General features: G+C 48.3%; 1 protein-coding gene across 10 annotated transcripts in view; it reads right to left on the reverse strand.

Annotated features, from left to right (window-relative positions):
- Positions 1 to 16,602, reverse strand: part of HIC2 (HIC ZBTB transcriptional repressor 2) — a 125,165-nt gene that overhangs the window by 107,528 nt on the left and 1,035 nt on the right. For 3 of the 10 annotated variants that reach the window (XM_053369270.1, XM_053369274.1, XM_053369272.1), the window contains exon 1: positions 16,437 to 16,552. The exons of 4 other annotated variants lie outside the window; for them this stretch is intronic. The gene's annotated coding sequence lies outside the window, so the exon portion shown is untranslated. Of the gene's footprint in view, positions 1 to 16,103; positions 16,230 to 16,436; positions 16,553 to 16,602 lie in introns of those variants that run through there. 3 more of the 10 variants (XM_053369269.1, XM_053369273.1, XM_053369271.1) reach the window with 1 other exon arrangement.

Raw genomic sequence — 16,602 nt, forward strand, 5'->3', positions numbered from 1 at the left:
CTGCAGGCCATCTGAATGAAATTTGTGGACCACTGGCGACCCACCAACCACAGTTGGGGAACCCCCAGTCTAGAGCTGGTCTCTTCAACCTTGGATACCCAGATTTGGAAAGACTACAAGTCCCATCATCCTTGACCACTGGGGCTAAGTTGGCTGTGGATGATGGCAATTGTAGTCCACCCACATTTGAGGACTCAAAGTTGAAGAACGCAGCAGGTTGACTTCACCCCCAAAGGAGCACTCCATTGTCTCGGGGCTTCAGTTACACGCCTGCCCCCCCAGGATGACACAAATGAGGTATTAGCTATTCTACAATAAGTAATTTGCAAATCTGCCATAAGTCTCTAGTAACCCATATTCAGTCTCTCCCCAGAACCATTCTGGAGATGCTCCCCCCCTGCCCTGCCCAGGTGGTAACCCAGAATGCACTGCTCAGTTTATCAAAATGGCAGCCAACCTCCTTGTTGCTGTTTTCCAATTCCGTAAACCCAGCAACGGATACCCTGAAGAACAGTCCAGTCAACACCCTCTCATTGCACTCATAAGAACATAGGAAACTGCCTCATTCAGAGTTGGCCCATTTGACTCAGTACTGCCCACACTGACTGGCAGCATTCACACAAGCTTATCTCCTGGCCCCACCTGGAAGTGCCAGGGTTTGAACCTAGGACCTTCTGCTACTCTGGGCTCTTAGGAAAGGAAGGGAGAGGTATAAATTCAATAAAATAATAACAATAAATATTTTTACATGCAAAGCAGATGTTCTACAATCAAGTCACGGCCCTTCCCATGCTCCCCACGTAAAATTCATTCACAAAACCACATATGAGGGGACAAGCCTGTTTCTGGACTGCACCACTTCCGGCTCCAGGGAGATTTGGGGGGGGAGTGCTGCCTGACAAAATGTGCTCCATACAAAAACAAATGTCAAATATTTTCAGAGAGATGCACTGGGCCACAAGGTCAGCCAGTCATTTAACATACTAGTTTCCTACATACACGGGGGGGTGGGGGGTGTTTCGTTTTGTATTTTAAATACAAATACAGCCACCTCGGCATCGAAGTGGCGCAGCCCAGATGAGAATTTGTGTCTGCTTTTTTTTGCTAGAACTAAGTTGTGGCTGTTTGCATTTACACGCCGGGGGACTCCCAGGCACACGAAGATTTGATGCCAGTGCACTTCAAGGCTCCAAAATATCTATGCCACCCTTTCTGACTTGCACACAACTGACATGATGAGCACGATTCTACGGAGCCATCCTCAGCTCTCAGTAAAGGCCTTTCTGTGCTGGTGTCCCAGTTTCATGCAGGGACAGACAGACAGACAGACAGACAGACAGACACACACACACACAGACACACACACACACACACTGATCTTAAAGGTAAAGGGACCCCTGACCATTAGGTCCAGTCATGGCTGACTCTGGGGTTGCGGCGCTCATCTTGGTTTATTGGCTGAGGGAGCCGGCGTACAGCTTCCAGGTCATGTGGCCAGCATGACTAAGCCGCTTCTGGCGAACCAGAGCAGCGCACGGAAACGCCGTTTACCTTCCCACCGGACTGGTACCTATTTATCTACTTGCACTTTGGCGTGCTTTCGAACTGCTAGGTTGGCAGGAGCAGGGACCGAGCAACGGGAGCTCACCCCGTTGCGGGGATTCAAACCGCCGACCTAGGCTCTGTGGTTTAACCCACAGCGCTACCCGCGTCCCCTACACTGATCTTACAATTGCATAAAACGAGAGGCACAAACCTAGGCTGAGATCGCACAGGTCCTGCTCCCATCAAACAACTTGGCCTTCCTCCCCCATCTGCCTCATACATTCAGGCCACTGGTCCAACCACCTCAGTACTGTCTGCTCTGACTGGCAGCCGTTTTCAGAGATTTTCAGGGGGGGAACATTTCCTGGAGATTGAACCCGGGGTCCTTCTGCATGGAAGGCAGATGCACTATGAGAGACACCTGTCAGTTTCACATACGGAAAATTCTATTCCGGCAGATTCAAAGACAAATCTCCTTGTAATTTTTGCCTACTGCTGGCTTCCCGCCAGCCCCTATGGGCACCAGCCACCCCTGGCATGTTCCTTTCATGATCACTACGCCCCCTTTGGTCCTCAGTGAAACTGGAAAGTCCATCAATGGCTAGCCAGCTTTGTTTTATTTTAAATTGCGATACAATCCTGTGCACCCTTGTTGCCGTGAGTGCATGCTCTATGGAAGAGGTGGGGGAAAGAAATACAGTGATACCTCGGGTTACATACGCTTCAGGTTACAGACACTTCAAGTTACAGACTCCGCTAACCCAGAAATAGTGCTTCAGGTTAAGAACTTTGCTTTAGGATGAGAACAGAAATCGGGCTCCGGCGGCGCGGCAGCGGGCCCCATTAGCTAAATTGGTGCTTCAGGTTAAGAACAGTTTCAGGTTAAGTACGGACCTCCGGAACGAATTAAGTACTTAACCCGAGGTACCACTGTACACTAGATGAAATTTGAGGTGACTTTCGCTGAAATGGACAAAGACTGTCCCTTCAAATTGAGAAAGAGTGTCTCCACCCCCATTGCTCAGCCCAGACACTGAGGTCCAGCTCTGAGGGCCTTCTGGTGGTTCCCTCACCAGGGCTGTCTTAAGCATATGTGACCCTAGGGTGCAAAGACCCACCTGGCGCCCCACCCCAGGTTGCCCAGTCCCAGGCACGCAGGAGGGTGGGACTGGCAGGCCGCCTCAGCGTCTCGCTGGCTCAGTCGCCCCCGAACTCATGGCACAGAGCCGCCCACAGCAGAAGAGCCCGTCATGGCGCTCTGACCGACAGATGGGCTCTTCCCCAGACTCAACTCTCGGGCCCCAGACTCTTGGCCTGGCGTCTTTGAGAGCCCAGTACCCAGGTGCCCCGCACCCCTACCACCCATGGGTAAGACGGCCCTGTCCCTCACTGCAAGAAGTGAGGTTGCAGGGAACCAAGCAGAGGGCCTTCTCGGTAGTGGCACCCACCCTGTGGAATGCCCTCCCTTCAAATGTCATGGAAATAAACAACGATCTGACTTTTAGAAGACATCTGAAGGCAGCCCTGTTTAGGGAAGCTTTTAATGTGTGGTTTTATCATGCTTTAAATATTCTGTTGGGAGCCGCCCAAAGTGGCTGGGGAAACCCAGCCAGATGGGCGGGGTATAAATAATAAAAAAAATAATTATTTCCATGGCGTTTTCATAGAAGGTGATGGCTCAGTGATAAGAGCCGGTGAAGGAAGCGGTGGTTGCCCTAAAGTCAGGGAAGTGGAGGAAGAATTGGGCAAGACCGAGCCATGCCTATTAAAAGTGATCAGCGAAGTTGTGTACGTGCCATGCACTTAAAAGCAGCTTCCTTCAAAGGCCTCTGGGAAGTTAAGTTTACACCTCCCAGAACTGCAACGGCCAACAGCTCCCAGAATTCTTTCGGAGAAGCCAAGTGCTTTACATGTATGGTGTGTACAAGACAAAAAAATAATAATGCATTGACGCATTTAAGAGCCTCTTCCATTTGTAAAGGTCTACAGCAAAATAAAAATAAATAAATAATGGCTAGCTTCAGACAAGAGCGCTAAGAGCACAAAAACCACAGGAATTGTGGGACGTACCTTCCATCAAATTGGAAGCCTAACACAAAAACGTATCTGCAAACTCTATTCCTGTCTTTAACGCATGTTCACTGACGGCGGGGGGGAGGGGCGGGTAGAGAGAGATGCTCTGAAGAGCTTTTAAGTACAGTGGTACCTCGGGTTAAGTACTTAATTCGTTCTGGAGGTCCGTACTTAACCTGAAACTGTTCTTAACCTGAAGCACCACTTTAGCTAATGGGGCCTCCTGCTGCCGCTGCACCGCCGGAGCACAATTTCTGTTCTCATCCTGAAGCAAAGTTCTTAACCTGAAGCACTATTTCTGGGTTAGCGGAATCTGTAACCAGAAGCGTATGTAACCTGAAGCGTATGTAACCTGAGGTACCACTGTATGGTGCACGTCCACCATGTCTTTCAGTCCGTCACATCACAAGAAACCCAAGGCTAGAACCGGAGGAAATGAAAGAAATAAACGACACAGCCACAAGTTTTACATAGCCATTGTATCCCTTATACATGCAACCTGCTCAGGCATTAATATACCACTAATTAATGCTTTAGTTGCAGAAGTGGCGACAACAACAGGCTCGATAGTACAACAAAGACCAATGGAGAATGCAAAGATGTTTGCCACTGAGCTATTTCCAGCGTTAGAAACTCAGATATGTAAGCTAGGCGCCAAATGGCTCCTCAAACCAAGGTTGCGGTCACCAAAACCGAGTGTCTAGTTGCCATTTGGGGGCAAGAAAGCTCCAATGTGTTATTTTTTGAATGATGGACAGCCTGAGATTGATTCTCACTTAAACATCTGGCTAGTTCAGATGACAACCTTGAGATGAGAACTTTGAGAGCTTAAAGAAGAAAAGTGACTTTATCTGAGGAAACTCCACATATATTTTGGTCTATTCCTAACTCTTTTTCTTAATGATGATGCAAACCATTCATAATGTAAGAATATTCTTCACAACTGTGAGCAGAGGAAAAAAATAGGTTTAAAATTGGGGCTCATCTTATACATGGGTAGTGCTGAGGGGTATTTTCTTAATTTGGAGTCCCCCCAAAATAGGGGACGTCTTATACATGGAAAAATATGGTAATTCCGATTGTTCAGATAAAATATAATGGGTAGAATTCTACAGGATGTGGTATAAGTGTGTGAAAATAGCCCAGATCCAATGATCCCCAGGCATGCACCTCCAGATGGTAGAAATGTCAGGTGCCATCCTGGCACCTGGGAATCTTCACTTGGTCACAAGTGGTCAATAAAGGTAAAGGTAAAGGGACCCATGACTGTTAGGTCCAGTCATGGACGACTCTGGGGTTGCGGCGCTCATCTCGCTTTATTGGCCGAGGGAGCCGGTGTACAGCTTCCGGGTCATGTGGCCAGCATGACTAAGCTGCTTCTGGGGAACCAGAGCAGCAAACGGAAATGGCGTTTACCTTCTCGCCAGAGCGGTACCTATTTATCTACTTGCACTTTGACGTGCGTTCAAACTGCTAGGTTGGCAGGAACTGGAACCGAGCCAGCTCTGGGAATTGTAGTTCTGTGCAGGGAATACGGGCTTCCTAACAACTCTCAGCCCCCTTAACAAACTACAATTCCCAGGATTCGTTGGGAGAAAGCCACGGCTGTACAAAGCGACAGGATTCCGATTTAAACATTGTGCAGGTGGGGGCTTCGATTTCAGAAGGGTCGTTTTCTTGCTGCTGTTGTTAAACAAAAGGGAGTCAGAAATGCTTGCTGGATCTACTGCAAACCAGCCAGGAATCAACCAGCAGATCCAGACCTACAAGAACCAGCCCCAGGTGTTTTGCTGCCTGAAGCTGGCGGCAAGATTGTAACCCCACCCCACTAAAACCTAGCAATTGAATCTTATTTTCAGCAACAGCAAAGTTTATTTTTAAAAATGCAGAATGATTTCTCCCTTTTGGAGCTGCACCTTTAGCACCACTGTTTTTCTGCTTTTTAAATAGCACCGCTTGCTCCAGGCTGGATTACTGCAATGCCCTCTACGTGGGGCTGCCCTTGAAGGCAATTCAGTTGGTCCAAAATGCAGATTACTGACTTGGGTTCCCTTCAGATGTCATACAACCCTTGTTTGGAAGCAGATGCACTGATTGCTATCGTTCATTCCCAGGCCCAATTCAAGGTACTCATATTTAACACCCAACAATGACTCAGGTGCCAAATACCTATAAAACTGCCTCCTTCCTTACAGACCCTCTCGGGGTCTGACATCAGTGGAGGGTGCCATCTTGGTTGTTCCATCACCCTCCCTCAGCACCGGTGGGGAGAGTGACTTGAGAGGGCCTCCTCTGTGGTGGCCCCTAAATTATGGAACCGCCCCCCACCAGAGGTGCACCTGAAACCAGCTGTCATTGAATGCTGAAGACGCACCTCATTACACTTGAGTTGTGCATTTTTTAAGGATCCTCCTTATTTCTGTAACTAAGTTGCTCTTAAACTGATTTTAATATCGTGCTTTAAATTGTTGTAACCCGCCCTGGGACTTTGAAGCGAAGGGCAGGTAATTAATTGTAATGTTATTGTTATTATTGCTTTATTCAGGCATTCTCAGGTTGTGGTTTCTTACTACCAGCTTTTAAATGGACCTCTGGGCATCTTTTTGTATGTTTTACTTAGCTATAGGTACATGGCTGTGTTGGCTTGCTCTTTTCTTTTCCTTTTTCTGAGCACAATTCAAAGTGTTGGTGCTGATCTTTAAAGCCCTAAACGGCCTCGGTCCTGTATACCTGAAGGAGCATCTCCACCCCCATCGTTCTGCCTGGACACTGAGGTCCAGCGCTGAGGGCCTTCTGGCGGTTCCCTCCCTGCGAGAAGCGAAGTTACAGGGAACCAGGCAGAGGGCCTTCTCAGTAGTGGCGCCCGCCCTGTGGAACGCCCTCCCTTCAGATGTCAAAGAGAAGAACAACTACCAGACTTTTAGAAGACATCTGATGGAAGCCCTGTTTAGGGAAGCTTTTAATGTTTAATAGATTATTGTATTTTAATATTCCGTTGGAAGCCGCCCACAGTGGCTGGGGAAACCCAGCCAGATAGGTGGGGTATAAGTAATAAATTATTATTATATTATTATTTTTTGTAACTAGCCTGGTTAATTAGGGTGGTGAAAAAGCAGTATACACAAGTGATTTAAAATAAATAAAGGGAAGCATTAATGTCGTCCTCTGCACCAAAGGGAAGCTTGGGGAATGCAGGAAGGACGGCATGACACACACAGAACCTGCCACCTGAGGCATGGATCTCATTCTGCCCAACAGTAGCACCGGTGCAGAGATCAATGTGCTGCTTCCATGAGAAGTGGTGACGGCCACCAACTTGGACAGCTTCAAAGCAGTGTATCAGGTATCAGGTGTGTTTTGAAATTGGTGTGTGTCCAATTATGACCACGTGGAGATCTCTGGAAGCCAGGTTGGCAACTGATGTCTCCATCCGACTGGCCCCTCCAGGTTTCTTAAGCAGGTAAGCACAAGAGCTTATTTACTGCATTTAAATCCCGCCTTTTTCTCCAAGAAGTACATGGTTCACACAGCCCTCCCTCAGTTAACCTCTACAACGACCCTGTGAGGTAGGCTAAGAGGCTGTGACTGACTCCAGGATCACACAGTGAGAGCTTCATGACCGAGTGGGGATTCGAACCCTGCTCCCCAAGTCCGAGTCCGACACTAACCACTACACCAAACTGCCTTGTTAGAGTTCTTCTGCTATGGGGCAGCTATATTAATTTATAAGATAAATAGATATGAGGAAAACAAACTGTCACTGAGGGAAGGATCTGAAATATTCTCCTTGAGGCTTGGGTTTCATTCTGGATTATTTCATGTGTTGTAGACTGCTTTGAGATTTTAAAATATAAAGCGGTAAAGAAATGAACTGAACAACAACAAAAATAAATTTCCTTGTAAGAAGAAAAATGGCGCCTAGACGTTCCATTGCGGGGTTAGACTGGATGATCCTTAGGGTCCCTTCTAACTCTACAATTCTATGATCTGGGAGTTTCCAACACTGCAAAAGAGGATTAGCCGAATTCACGGAAAGTTGTTAGCCGCAACAGCTATGACCTAAAGCAGGCACCCCCAAACTCGGCCCTCCAGCTGTTTTGGGACTACAACTCCCATCATCCCTAGCTAATGGGTCCAGTGGTCAGGGATGATGGGAATTGTAGTCCCAAAACAGCTGGAGGGCCGAGTTTGGGGATGCCTGTCCTAAAGCCACGGCTGAACCCCAGCGGCTGCGAACCGTAAGGGATGAGAACGCTGTTGTACCCAGGGCCTGCTTGCAGGATTCCCTATATATCTTGCTGGGCTAGATGTATACTGCACCAAGGTAGGGCAGATCTGTGTTTGCTCCACCCCCTTTTGCCTATGGCCCCCCCCACCGCTGGCCCTTGCCCCCCCCCATGGGCAAGCAGTAATTACAGCCTTATCTGGCGCAACTCAGGAGCACAAACACACAGAGAGACATTCTTTTGCTAATAAAAGTTAATCCTATAACAGGCTCTCTCTCTCTTTCTCTCCCTACCCCCTTCCCACAATGGTCTCAAAAAGGGGGCGCAGGGCTCAAGAAGCTGGGGTAGGGCACTTGCAGGAAAACACGCATGTAGGCAGATGGTCAAGGCCCGGGAGTGTTTTTTCCCCGAAGGGAGAATTGCAACACCAACAGAAACGCAGGAAGGAGGAGTGCGGAGAGCTCCCGTCCGCCACAAGGTGAAACAGAGAGAGGAACGTAGGAGACGCAGAACTGGTGTCTTTATGTAGGAGAGCCGGGCTGAGGGCGGCACATGGGCAAGGAGGAGGAATGGAAGTCTCGGGCAGCCCTCGCCAAAAGGAAGTTTTGAGTGGGCAGTTGCTAAGGCCAGGGGAGGCGAGAGGGGACCCACAGGCTCCTTGGAAGGTCAAAACTTCAACCACCACCCCAGCATCTCTACCTGCAAAGACTGATGGGGAACCTGTGACACCCTGGTCACCATCCAACGTCAGTGCTCCCATCAAATTCACCCGGAATGGCCGACAGTCTGGGAATTGTTCCAAACACATCGGGAGGGCTCTTTATCTGGTTCTTTATCCACTAGGAATGACAGCTAAAGAATCCCTGACCGATAGCTACAGGGCTGTCTTAAGCGCCGGAGTACAGGTTGCCCAGTCCCAGGTGCGCAAGAGGGCAGAACTGGCCAGCTGCCTCAGCGTCTCGCTGGCTCGGTCACCCCCGAACTCATGGCGCAGAGCCGCTCGCAGCAGAAGAGCCTGCCGCGGCGCTCCGACCGATGGGCAGGCTCTTCCCCGGACTCAACTCTCGGGCCCCGGACTCTCGGCCCGGCGCCCCTGAGAGCCCACGCCTGGGTGCCCCGCACCCCTAGCACCTTTGTGTAAGACGGCCCTGGATGGCTACCCAACCTCTGTTTCACAAGCTCCAATGAAGGAGTCTCTGCCACCTTCCAAGGGAGTCCGTTCCACTGCCAAACAGCTCCTACCGCCAGAAAGTTCTTCCTAACATTTAGTCAGAATTCCCTCTCTTGCAATTTGAGTCCACTGGTTCGGGTCCTACCATCCAGAGCAGGAAAAAAACAAGCTTGCTCTTGTCTTCCATGTGACAGTCCTTCAGGTATCTGAAGATGGCTATCGTATCCCTTGCCTGGTCTTCCTCTTTTTTCCCCAGGCTAAACACACCCAATTCCTTCAACCGTTCCTCATAAGGCTTGGTTTCCAGACCCTCGGTCATCTTGGTTGCCCTCCTCTGCACACATTCCAGAATGTCAATACCCATCTGAAACTGGTGTCCAGAAATGCTCACAAGAGTAACTCCAGTTGTGTTAAGTTTGTGGTCTACTTCACTCCACCTAAAAACACAGCAGTTATACTGGCCTCACTTCTCAAAGCGTCCTGTTAAGATTACCACGGACAAAATGTGCTCCGAATACTTCACAAGTGCTTAAAATAAAATAAAATGCTATTTTTCTGAACGCATGTTTTGGGGAAGCAGAGATCTATTAAGTTAAGAAGGGAGACGGGGTGCAAATTCATAACATTTGGTACTTCCTCTCTGGTCTTTTCTCTCAATTTCCCATTCTTCCCAAGACCAAGAGGGTGAGGCTGTTCTCAAGTACAGTGGTACCTCAGGTTAAGTACTTATCAGGTTAAGTACTTAATTCGTTCCGGAGGTCCGTTCTTAAGCTGAAACTGTTCTTAACCTGAAGCACCACTTTAGCTAATGGGGCCTCCTGCTGCCGCCACGCCACTGGAGCACGATTTCTGTTCTTATCCTGAAGCACTTTTTCTGGGTTAGTGGAGTCTGTAACCTGAAGCGTATGTAACCCAAGGTACCACTGTACAGCGTCAGCAGGACAAGGGAGGAAAAGCTGAACATTTAGCCTGGAGAAGAGGAGGTTAAGGGGTGATATGATAGCCATGTTCAAATATATAAAAGGATGTCACATAGAGGAGGGAGAAAGGTTGTTTTCTGCTGCTCCAGAGAAGCGGACACGGAGCAATGGATCCAAACTGCAGGAAAGAAGATTCCACCTAAACATTAGGAAGAACTTCCTGGCAGTAAGAGCTGTTCGACAGTGGAATTTGCTGCCAAGGAGTGTGGTGGAGTCTCCTTCTTTGGAGGTCTTTAAGCAGAGGCTTGACAACCATATGTCAGGAGTGCTCTGATGGTGTTTCCTGCTTGGCAGGGGGTTGGACTCGATGGCCCTTGTGGTCTCTTCCAACTCTATGATTCTATGATTCTATGATTTCCACCACCCCAAGAAAAAAAATCATGGTCATCAGAATCAAACGTTTTTTTAAAAACTCAAATGATAGGACAGCAATAATTCTTCCCAGGACCACCTTTGAGGTGCATCGTTTTAAATGTCTCCCCTTCGTGCAGCAAGTGAGAACCTCTTCCTTCCTCCCCCCCCCACAGGGAAAAATAAAATAAAATAAACCAAACCAGAACACCTGAATCAAACCCTCCCAACAAGTTGAGTTCCTAGTTCAAGACCTCCCCGATGCAAATATCATCCAAGTCCTCCTCAGGCCAAGAAAATATGAGGCCTAGGACAGGCCTGAGAGCAGTCATCTCAATACTGCAAAGCGGAGGGGGGTGACCCCCCTCCACCCAGGGCGACTTCTGCTTCTCCAAACAGCTGACTGCAAGTGCACGGCTGGGCGCTGTTTATTAACAAAATGAGAAATCTGATATATGGAAAGAAAACACTGGGTGAGGATTAATCCTGGATTGCAGTTTGTAGCCAACTATGGGCCTCTGTCCAAATGCAGGCGAAGAAGCACGGGTGCTCATTCCACCTGTCACCGCAGGTACAGCTACCAAGGCGTGTGGTGGAGGGGGGTGCGGATTTCTCTCTCGCTTTTTAAAGTAATAATAAATTGACAGGACTTTTAAAGAGCCGAGTCTTGCTGGCCTCTGCTCATGTTCCTTTTCCTTCCTCTTTCTAACAGAGCCCAGCAGCGAGGAAAGAGGCGGCCGTGTCTCCTTCCAGGGGGATGATCTAATACGTGGTTAATTCTCACAAGTTTAATGTGCCAAGATGCCCATTGTAAGCCACATCAAAAAGCATCCCAGAGATGCCACGTCAGTTATAAGGTTCGATGAAGGGCGGCTTTCGCAGGGAAGACCGAATAGGTTCTGGAAACCTCTTGGAAGTTTGTAAGCACAGAGAAGGGAGAAGAAAAAGGGGGGGGAGAGAAAGAGGGGAGCATGGAGGTACAGTGATACCTCGGATTAAGAACTTAATTTGTTCCAGAGGTCCGTTCTTAACCTGAAACTGTTCTTAACCTGAGGTCCCGCTTTAGCTAATTGGGCCTCCCACTGCTGCCGCGCAATTTCTGTTCTCATCCTGAAGCAAAGTTCTTAACCCGAGGTAATACTTCCTGGTTAGCGGCGTCTGTAACCTGAAGCGTCTGTAACCTGAAGCATCTGTAACCCGAGGTACCACCGTATAATTAATGGTGCCCATTTCAAGACTTTCTTTACCACAGTAACTGTGGTACAATGACATGAAATATCTGTGTTATAGGACAAATTGTGGAATAGCAGACGTATCAGCTCACGGAACGAAAAGTGGTCCTTCAAACCACATGGACAAAAGTGGACCAGGCCTGAGGCCCATCTAGCACAGCATCCTCTTCTCAAAGTGACCAATGGGAAGCCAGCAAGCAGGACCCGGCTGCAGCATCCCTCTCACTCACCTGAAATTCCCAGCAAACAGTATTCCGATGCACAAAGCAGAACAGAACCCTGGTCCTCTGCAAATCTGTCTAATCCCCTTTTAAAGCCGTCCCAATTGGTGGCCATCGCTGCCTCTCGCCACAGCGAATTCCACCAGTTTAAACTACGGCCTGAGTGAAGGAAAGGCTGTCTTTTGTTTGCCCGGAAAGCTCCCATCGGCCACAGCATACAAGGCCCAATGGCAGGGCATGATGGGAGTTGTAGTCTGTCAACATCTGGAGAGACATAGGTGTCCCTGCTCATGACGCTCAGGAAAGCTAACTAATAAACCGCGCAGGCAATTTGCTACCATTTTAGAATGCCGGTATCGGAAGAAGCCCGTCCAGGGGGGTCTAGGTCCAGTTAGGATTTGCAGGATTTGGCCGCAGAAACTGCCACACAGGTATAAGCAGCAACCGCTTCCAATCAGTCTGCGGAGTCTCCTACCTCCAAGTTGTGAAGACACAATATCCAGTATTCTTCCGAAGCTTTTTGGGCCTGTGGGCACGTTTGCAAAACAGGGGGGATGTTGTGCAGAAAAGCTCCACCAGATTGCAAAATCGCATGTGCTGTGTGCGTTAAGACCGCTCACATGCTAAGCTGCCCCCAAGAAGGCGGGCACTGGGCCAAATGCCACTATCTGCAAAAAATCTGGCTGGGTTGACTCAATCCATGCTTTCCTATTACAACACACTGGGCTTTATCAAAGGCAATCCTTCAACCTCTCTTTGAACAACCTGAGTGGTACCGACTGCCACTTTTCTCCTTTAGCCGAGTCAAGCCCTGGAAAGGGTTTTCCATACGATTTAAAAATTCCCCGGTTTTATAGCCAGGCTTGGATTTCTCCGTAAGCAATTCAACAGCTGAGCCCTGTTAATTTTTTCGCCGCAGAGCCCAACGGAGGCAGCATGTCCAGCGATGCTGAAATGCAAGACCCCCCCCTCCCCCCACTTCTTCAGATCCCATTGAGCTTAGACTGTCACAGCCTGCATAATGGCTGAATCACAAATGCAATGCGTTTCTGCCTCTCCCCCCCCCTTAAAAAAAAAACTTTCCAAGACAACATCTGCTGTAGAGTTGTTGAAACCAACTCACCCTAAGGAGGCGAGGGGTCTTAAGCTGCGAGGAAACCAGAATCACTAGCCTTAAGAAAGCAGGCGATTCCTGATTAACACAACAAGCAAATTAAAGGGGCGAAGTCAGACTCAACTATAGAAAAAGAAATTCACGTGGGTTTGCCTTACAGAATAAAAAATAAAACTCTCTTCTGAAATGGCAAACCCCTACTAAAGAGATCTCCCATTAACATGCCACGGCTTTCAAAGGAGCCATCTGCCGATGCAAAATTGGGATTTCATTTTGCTACAGCGAAAAGGAAAATAAAGACCATCCATAGGATCAAATGTCTTATTTTTTCCCCATGCCAGTGATCAGAACAATGCTGTTTGTGCACTGCCCCCCCCCTTAAGAAAACCGGTAATAGGCCATTTCTGTTTTTTTCAGAGAGTTTACCACCAGCTTCCTCAAATTGCCTCACCTTTCTGTTCTTTTTGTTTGTTTTCCTCAACAAAAAAAAAAAACACACCAAAAAAAACTTCAGCAGCATTGTAGGAAATTTTTTGGAACTGCAGCACCCAGGGTTAGGCATAAATCCATTTCAGCTTTCCGCCCCCACCCATCTAAAACCCTGGCCAAACAATTACAGAGCACCCATCCACCTCCCAGGTCTGAGACTTCCCTTATCACACAGTTGCTTCTGCTAAACTATCCAGGGCTGACAGACAGGACAGAAGCTTTATCACGTGATAACTTAAAGCTTCAGGCATCTATATAACACACTTTTCAGGTATCTATAACAAGTTTCCCAGCCCAAGTCATTCAGCAAAGCAGCAGCAGCCTACACAAATTAAGAACTTGATGCTGTTTCTTTTACCTAGTTGCTATTCTCTACGGAGAGTTCCTTTTAAATAAGAGAGAGAACTAAAAATTTATTTGCAAGTTTACATCTTGGGAAGTTTGAAAAAGGCATGCGAGATCCAGATCTCTTCCAACCCACAGAAGTTGCTGCTTCTGGGTTTTGTGTTGTGTGTTTTTTAAGAAGTAGGTACATGAACATCTGAAAAGGTGAGCTATCACATAGGAAGCATGGCTTGCATCCCCCTTAAGGACTGTCAAGATTAAAAACTTGCCCTCTTTTTTGACGCACGTCACTTTTCCAAAACAGAATGACAGCACAACTTCAAACATGTATTTCGTTGCACCAGTCCAGTTAAGAGAATGCATTTCTGGTGCATGTGTGCAGAATGCATTTGGATCCTAATGGAACGAGAGATTTATGCCCTGGAGAGAACATATGAACAAATGTAAAGGGGTTTATTCTCAAATTTATTTTGGATCCCCAGTTGGTGAGATGACATGACGGAAGCAGGTGGTGGCACTGCTGGGAATTTTTTAAAAGAAAAGAAAAAAGAAACACTAACTTCTGAACCTACTTAATACCATCTGTAGATCCCAGTGAAATCAACTTGATTTAGGTTCAGGTATCTTAAAAAAAATATATATATTTTTTAAAGGATAACCACTATTTATTCTGTTTCGGAACTCAGAAGCCTCTTTTTAAAAAAAGGAATTCAACCTAAGCACTGTCGCAATTCAAGACTGGGTAGAAAGCATCAAAGTAGCAACCAACAGTTTTGGGAATAAGTCAATTTCCCCTCATGTCACTGACCGCATGTGGAATTGCAACAGCACAATCCTAAAGAGCCAATTATGACGCCTGATGAAAAGATGGAAGTTTGGCTCTGGGGAAAAAACCCCCCAAATCTTTTGTTCGAAATAAGCTGTTTCCTTTCCTTTCCACCACTCATTATTCACGCAACTATCTCCCCACTCTTAATGAAAACGTGTTTTATCTTCCGTAAAAACACAAAAAAACAAGAAATGCTTGGCGGTCAAAACAAGAGCTCTGTGTTTCCAAAGGGCTTCCCCCACCACCTTAACTTTCCCCCCACTCCCCAACCCACCCACCTGCCTTCAAACCAACATCACCTTTTGCCACGCATCTCTCAGTGTACAAATTTTTAAGGCTGAATTCGCTATGCAAAATAATGCACTCTTCCTTCCAATGTCCAAACACAATTCATAGAGTGGCCTAAGTGACCCGACAGTCCCAGGAAACATTTTTATTTCCTTTCAAGCGGGGGGGGGGGGTTATAAGAATTTCTAATAGTTGGGTTTTCCCCAAAAAAATCTTAAGGGCAAAGTTCAAAACACCTCCCCAACCAATGGCACAACAGTCATCCTGAGTAAAATGACTAAAAGAGAAGGAACCAGCTGGTATCTCTGATAAAGGAAAAAAACTGGACTGTGTTGGGGGGGACTAAGGCGCAGACACCCTCTTCTGCCCTCCCTGGTGCACCCATGTCAACCTGGGAGAAATTAAAAACAGGAGGTCTTCAAGCCTCTTCCCTTCCCTTCTTCCATAAGTTCAAATTTAAAGGGTCCCTAAACCAAGATTCTCAGCAAGATCCAAATGGGCGACTTTCATTTGCAAATATCAGCCATCCAGTTAGAGAGGGAGAGAGCCTTTTTCCATGCAGAGAGAAACACACATTTCATTCATCAATAGCATCAAAAGTGACTAAAACTGCGCGCACACAGAGAGAGAAATGCCATTTCTCCACCAACAGCAAACTCAGGGAAAGCTTTCTGGTTGAAAATTCACAAACTTCGGGTTTCCCTTTTGCCTTTTGAAATACACATCACGCATATATACTTAAGACTATTCCTCAATTGTTTCTTTTTCCCGGGGTGGGGGGGAAAGAAGAGAGGCTATTCAGTTCGGGGAGGGAAAAGGGCAAGCCTGACTCCCGGGCAGCATGAAAGTAACGCATTGCTGAAACGTGTGCGCCTTTCAGAGAGTATTCTTAAAGCAGCACATTTCAGAAAAAGGAAGAAGGAAAATCTAGAGATTCCAGAAAGGGATTCGAGGCTGCAAGGCTGGCAGCGGCGGCGCTGCTGCGGGAACCCCGAGAGTCCGCCCGGGGAAGGCAACCCTCCGGTTTCTAGTCCCTTTGAATTTCGCAGCAGCAGCAACAAAAGCCCCCAGATCTTAACAACGCCCCACAGCGCCTGTGTCTCTTTCGCTCTCAATGGAGATGGAGGGGAAAGGAAGGAGGGGGGGAAGGCGCAAGCGATGTGGCAAAAGTTCAAACGCAGCTTGAAAGAGGGGCTCGGCCCAAGGGGGAAGAAAGGGAGGTCGTGGGGATGGGGTCACCTTTCCGTCGCCATCGAGGGGGGCTCCGCAGATCGCTTCGGCGAGGAGACCGGAGGGGTGGAGAAAGGGTCCAGCCCGAGCCACGGCCATGCCACGCCGGGTCTCTCCAGCGCCCCCCTCCGCAAGCCGTTCCCCGAGCCGGCCTGCCCCCCCCCAAGCCAACCAACCAACCTCCCCCCACCGCGGTTGCAGGAGGAAAGGCTCGCTCCTGCCACAAACGCAAGCCTATGCAAAATGCAACGCCCCCCTGGCGCTCGCTTTTTCCATGTGCGCCCCCCACCCTCGCGCGCGCGCACACCCCCTCTCTCAAAATAATTGCTTAGCTGCACCCACCTCCCAGAGTGGGAATCAATGAGGGGGGGAGGGGAGAGCCGTCCATCAGGGGCCCCCACCCCTTCGCCCAGGGCTTGTCCAACGCGGAGGCAGCGGCGGCAGCTGCAGCAGCTTGGCTAATGCCCCCTTCCCTCCCTCCCTCCCTCTCTCTTCTACCCCGCCCCCT

Source organism: Podarcis raffonei, chromosome 16, assembly GCF_027172205.1.
Source record: "Podarcis raffonei isolate rPodRaf1 chromosome 16, rPodRaf1.pri, whole genome shotgun sequence".
In the NCBI taxonomy this organism is placed as follows: domain Eukaryota; kingdom Metazoa; phylum Chordata; class Lepidosauria; order Squamata; family Lacertidae; genus Podarcis; species Podarcis raffonei.